Source organism: Miniopterus schreibersii (assembly GCF_964146895.1).
Source record: "Miniopterus schreibersii genome assembly, chromosome: 10".
NCBI classification, from domain to species: domain Eukaryota; kingdom Metazoa; phylum Chordata; class Mammalia; order Chiroptera; family Miniopteridae; genus Miniopterus; species Miniopterus schreibersii.
This window is the reverse complement of record NC_138110.1, coordinates 10018483-10024482: the sequence shown is the minus strand read 5'-3', so window position 1 is coordinate 10024482 and position 6000 is coordinate 10018483.

The following is a 6000-nucleotide window of genomic DNA, read 5'->3' as shown; positions in this document are numbered from 1 at the left end:
AATATCGAAGCGACAGCTGGGTATTCATGCCCACAGCTCAGGGCTGAGGTTTGTCTGGAGGGAGATTTGGGGTCAGCTGTGGGACAGGAGGGGCTCACCCTGGGCAGAACAGTCACGTGAGAATATTAGAAAAGGTCGGACGGACCCTGGGAAGCACCCAGCCAAATGTTTCTCAACCAGCCAGTGGCACAGGAGGGAATGTATTTACATGTATGCATACGTACGTACACAGGTACACATGCATACATATTCACATGCACCTACACATGCACATACACATGTCTATGCACAGCAATGGATCCTTAGGAAGCGCTCCTTGCATTTGGCCAAACTGGTGTATTTATAGCCGCCTGTGCTTGCCCTCAGCTGACGGATGAGTGTAGCTCCAACGGGAATGTCGGGTGATGTTCTCCTTGTGTTATCAAGGAAAACAAGCTAAAGATGTTTGTGAGAACGTCACTCCCTCCTTAACGATGTGAGTGGCTCCTTATCAGGTGGTCGTTTACTGAATGCCAGATGGCATTCCTCAGTTTTCTGTAATGTGTTCACATTGTAATGGCTGCAGGCAGTTTTTTAAAAACAGAGACACAATTTACATACCATAGTATTCACCCAAGACACACTCTTAAGTTTAACCTCTGCTATTAACATCTTCCCCATCACTGTCTTAAGTCTGGAGACAGCAGGCGCTGCGGAAAACAAATCAAGCCCTGATTTGGTACATTTGCCAGTTCCTGTGCTGTCAATATTCTCACCACAGCCCATTTCAAGCTGCCAACATGGTGTCACTCCCCACAGCGATGGGAAGAGCTGTGTGGCGTCACCTGCTCTATAATATCCTCTCCCTACAGGTGCAATAGGTAGAAACAGCCCCAAGAGCATAGGTAAGGAGAATAATTCCAGGCGGCAGGTGTTTGCTGTCAATTATGTGATCGCGGGGCTGCACAGTTCACTGTTGACGGCGGCTGCGTTTAACGCCTGGCCTGCCAAGGCCCTGGAAACTCAGGGATGTGCCCTCACAGGGCCCCCGCTCAGCAAGGGGAGCCCGCCTTTGAGGGGGGGCTAAAGGGAAGGACAAGAAGGAAGAAGGGGCCAAAGAGGAAGGTGACGCCAAGAGCAGCGCAGCTGGGCCCTGGGAGCTTTAGGGAGCTGGCCCCTGGTCCAGGCTGGAATGTGTCCCCACAGTGCTGTCCCCACACAGGGGCACAGAGAGGCCAGGGGCTGTCTGGAGGCTGGAGACTGCCCGGGCTTCTCTCTCTCCCTCCTTGACCTTTTCCAGGGGGTAGAGCGGAAAGAGTGGGCCCTGCAAGCCCCGGCCTGCCCATCTGTAAAGTGGTGCACAGTGGACCCCAGGGGTCGTGCAGGAGCCTGCAGGGGTGCAGGGTCCGCGCAGGGCCGGCAGGGCCTGGGGAGGGCTGGGCTCTAGCAGGGCTCAGAAACCCCCTTCCCTCTCCAAGTGGGCTCAGGGCCCAGCCCCCTGCGGCTGGGCTGCCTGTGCTCCTGCTGCAGGCTGAGAGCGGGGTGGGGGGGAGGGGTAACCAGCACTGACCCCGACCCGCCCCCTCCCCCCTCCCCGCCGCCCAAACTCCCAGGAAACAGGGCGCCATAACCCCAGGTCCCTCTGGCCCCGGGGGAGCAATGGCCCTCAGGAGCCTTCTGGAAGCCGCGCCTCCCAAGGCCTCTGGGGCAGCTGCTCTGAGCCCCGGGAACAAGCTGGAGGACGGAGCCTGCGCCCCTGCCCCCGGGGGCGGGGAGACGGAGCCCCCGCACCGCCCTGCGGGCCTGGCCATGTCGCGGGCGGGGCTGGGCCTGCTGCCTGGGTCTCGGCCCCCCCCCGGGTCCAGTCCCTGCGCCCCCAGCCCGCGGCTCCCGTGTCCCCACCGCCCGGGCGCCGCCCGCTCAGGAACCGCGGCGGGAGCTGGGCTGGCGGGGGGCAGGGCTAGACCGCCACGGGGGCCCCGCGGGCTCAGCCCCGTCCGCAGCCTGGATCCCGCCTGCCCTGTGCCAGTCACTGTGCCAGGTGCTGGTGGCCCAAGGAGAGGTCAGTGCCCCCTCACCCCCCGCAGGCTGGCAGCTCAGGAAACCAGCCCGTGAGGAAATAGAGCGGGAAAGGCAGGGGTTCTGGGCGCAGCCCCATCCTGTGTGTGCGGGGCCGGGAAGTTTCCCTGAAGACCTGACATGTCAGCAGAGACCTAGAGGAGAAGAAGGGGCGGCCTTGGCAGAGCCTGGGCAGAGGGCCCGGGAGCAGGAGCAGGAGCCCCGGGAGGGGCAGGGCCCGCACGGGCAGAAAGACGCGGCCAGCACAGCACCCCGCAGGGTTTTCCTCCGTGTCCTGTGTGGGGCACGTCAGTGCCGCGGTGATGGCTGCCGAGCCCCACGGGGCCTCTGGAAGCACCGTAAGCACCAGAGTATATGCCGCCCGTGGTCTGAATGACAAGAACGGTTCCCACAACGTGACGTCTTCACAGTTGTCACCACCACGCGTGCTGTCTGGGCCGCCCCAGAGCTGTCCACCCGGCGGGGCGAGAAGAGCTCAGGCTCCCCCACGGGTTTCCTGGGTGGCCGCTCTGGGCGGCGGGACAGAAACTGAGGCCAGGTCGGTGCCACAACTGGAGCTGCCTGCGGGTCTTGAACAGGTGAGGCCAGAACCGTGGTTGTTATTGTTGCTCGGGTTAGGGTTAGGGTTAGGCTTAGAGTTAGGTGTAGGGTTTAGGGTTAAAGCTTGGTTTAGGGTTATGGTTAGGGTTTGGGTTAGAGAAAAGGCTAGGGTTGGGGTTAGGGTAAAGTTTAGGTTATGGTTATGGTTATGTGTAAATTACGGTTAGGGTTGTTAAGTATGGGATAAACTAAGTTTTTGGTTGGTTCGGTTGGTAGGTTTGTTGTTGCCTTTTGTATTAGGACTCGGGCCCAGGTTAGGATTAGGGTTAGGGAGAGGGCTATGACAAGGTTTAGGGTTAAGTTTAAGGCTAAACTTATGGCTATGGTTAGTGTTAGGGTGAGGGTTAGGGTGAATTTTACAGTTAAGTTTAGGGTAAGGATTGGGTTAAAGTTAATATTACCACTAGGAAAAAGGCTAGGGCTAGTGTTAGGGTTCAGGTTAGGGCTATGGTGAGAGTTAGGGCTAGTGTTATAGTTAGGGTTCGAGCTAGGTTTCCTTCTCGGGCTAAGTCTAAAGTTTGCTAGGTCTAAAGAAGGCTAGGTTTGGGGTTCGATTGAGTGTTAAAGTTAGAGATAGGTCTAGTGCTAGAATTAGGGTTCCATTTAGGGTTAGGTTTGAGTTTTCCGCTAGGGCTAGATGTGGTGTTATTAGCATTAGGGTAGCATTTGTTCAGGTTTAGGGCTAGTGCTAAGGCTAATGTTGTGGTTAGGTTTCCCGTTCGAGCTGGGGCTTGTGCCAGAACTAGTTTTAGAATTAGTTTTGGGGTTTAGTACTAGCATTAGGGTTAGAATTAGGGTTAGGGTCAGGCTTAGGATTCGAGGTAGGCCTAGATTTAGGGTTAGGGTTAGGATTAAGATAGGGCTAGATCTAGTGTTAGGGTTAGGATTAAAGCTAGGTTTGGATTAGGGTTTTGGTTAGAATTAGGACTAGGCCTAAGTCTAGGTCTTGGGTTATGTTTAATTTATGGTGAGTTTGAGATGTAGGGATCAATTTAGAGTTAGGTTTGGGATTTGGTTTAGGGTTCGGGCTAGGGTTAGACTTAGAATTAGGTTTAATATTCAGGTTAGGCTTAGGAAGAGTGTTACAATTAGGTCCAGGGCCAAAGTTAGGTATAGAATCAGTTTTCAGCTAGGACTGGTGCTGAATGTAGGACAAGAATTGGATACAAGGTTAGGGTTAGGGTTAGCTTTAGGGTTATGGTTAAGGTTTGGTTTGGTTTGGTTTAATGTTAGGAGTATGGCTAGGGTTAAGGTTAGGTTATGCTTAGGAGTAGCTCTAGGGTTAGGTTTCGAGTTACCATCAGGGTTATGGTTTGGGCTCGGGCTATGGCTGTGCATGTGGTTAGGGTTATTGATAAGGCTACAATTAGCTTAGGGTTATGGTTAAATGTAGGTTTAGGACTCATTGCAGGGGAAGCCTTAGGATTAGGGTTAGGTCTAGAGGTAGGGCTTGTTCTAGGGCTAAGTTTAGAATTAGGGTTAGGGCTAGGGCTAGGGCTATTGTTAGGGTTAGTGATAAGGTTAGGGCTAAGTTTACAGTTAGGGTTATGGCAAAAAGTAGGGCTAAGTCTTGGGCTAAAGTTTAGGTTAGGATTAGGGCTCAAGGTAGGACTAGGGCTAGAACTGGGCTTAGGTTTAGGATTAGGGTTAGTGTTCGGTTTGGGACTATGTTTAGGCTTAGGGCTAAAGTTAGGGTTAGTGTTAAAGCTCGGGCACAATTAGGTTTAGGCCTAAAGTTAGTTGTAGGCCTAGGGCTAGGTCTAAGTTTCGGGTTAAGTTTACGGGTAAGGCTAGAGTTAGGGTTAAAATGAGAACTAGCTATAGTGTTATGGTTAGGACTAGAGCCAGCATTTCAGAGAGAGGAAGAGAGAGAAATGGAGAGGAAGAAAAATCAGTGATGACAGAGTCATTGGTTGTCCGCCTGCTGCACGTCCCCTGCTTGGGATCAAGCCCACGACCCGGGCATGTGCCCTGAGCGGGAATCGAACAGGGAGCTCCTGGACCATAGGTTGATGCTGAACCACTGAGCCAAGCTGGTGAGTATGTGTCCATTTTTTAAATTGGGTTGTTTGTGTTCCTGGTGTTCAGTAGTGTACATTTTAAATATATTTTAGAAATTAACCTTTTATCACAAGTATCATTGGTGAGTACATTCTCCTGTGCAATGGGTTGCCTTTTCATTTTGTTGATGGTTTCTTTTGCTGTGTTAAAGCTTTTTAGTTTGATGTGGTCCCGTTGGTTTATTTTTTTCCTTTGTTTCTTTAGCTCCAGAAGATATACCGTCAAAAATATTCTTACGAGCCTATGTTTTCTTCTAGGATTTTTATGGTTCATCAACTAACATTTCCATTTTTATGCCTTTTGAGTTTATTCTAGTGTATGGTGTAAACTGATGGTCTAGTTTCTTTTTTTATTAACATATATAACTGTCGAATTTTCCAACACCATTTTTTAAAGAGACTGTCCTTACTCTTTTGTATGTCGTTGCCCCTTTTGTGAAACAGGAATTGGCCATAAAGGTGTGGGTTTGTGTCTGGGCTCTCGTTGGTTTTATTGATCGATATGCCTGTTCTTATGCCAGGGCCAGGCTGTTTCACTACAATGCTCGTGTAGTATAGTTTGATATCAGGTAGTGTGATACTTCCAAATTGTTTTACTTTCTCAAGATTGCTCAGGCTATTCGGGGTTTTTTTCGGTTCCATATAAGTGTTTGAAATATTTGTTCTAGATCTGTGAAATATGCCACTGCTATTTTCATAGGGATTGCATTGACTCTATAGGTTGCTTTGGGTAGTGTGGAGATTTTAATGACGTTAATTCTTCCAATCCGTGATCACGGAACATGCTCCCACGTGTTTCTGTCTCCCTTTTCCTCTCATCACTGTCCTATAGTTTTGTGAGTGCCGGTGTTTTACTGCCTTGGGTGAGTTTATTCCTCGGCACCTTGTTGTTGTTGTTGTTGCAGTGGTAAAAGAGATTGCTGTTTTGGTTTCTCTTTCAGAGAGATTGTTATTGGTGTATAAAAATGCCAATTGACTTCTGGATGTGGATTTTGTATCCTGCTACTTTCCCGAATTCAATCATTAACTCCGTTAGTCTTCTAGTGGATTCTGTATGTTTTTATGCACAATATCATGTCAAGCAGACCTAGGGCTCGGGCTAGTTGTAGGTGAGATTCAGGGCTAGAGCTAGGGCTATGTCCAGGGCTAGTTTTAAGATCAAAGTTAGGTTTAGGGTTAAGTTTAGGCTAAGGTAATGGGTAAATTACGGTTAGGGTTAGATATAGGGATAAACTAAGGCTAAGTTTTTTGGTTGGTTTGGTTGGTGGTTGGTTGTTGCCTT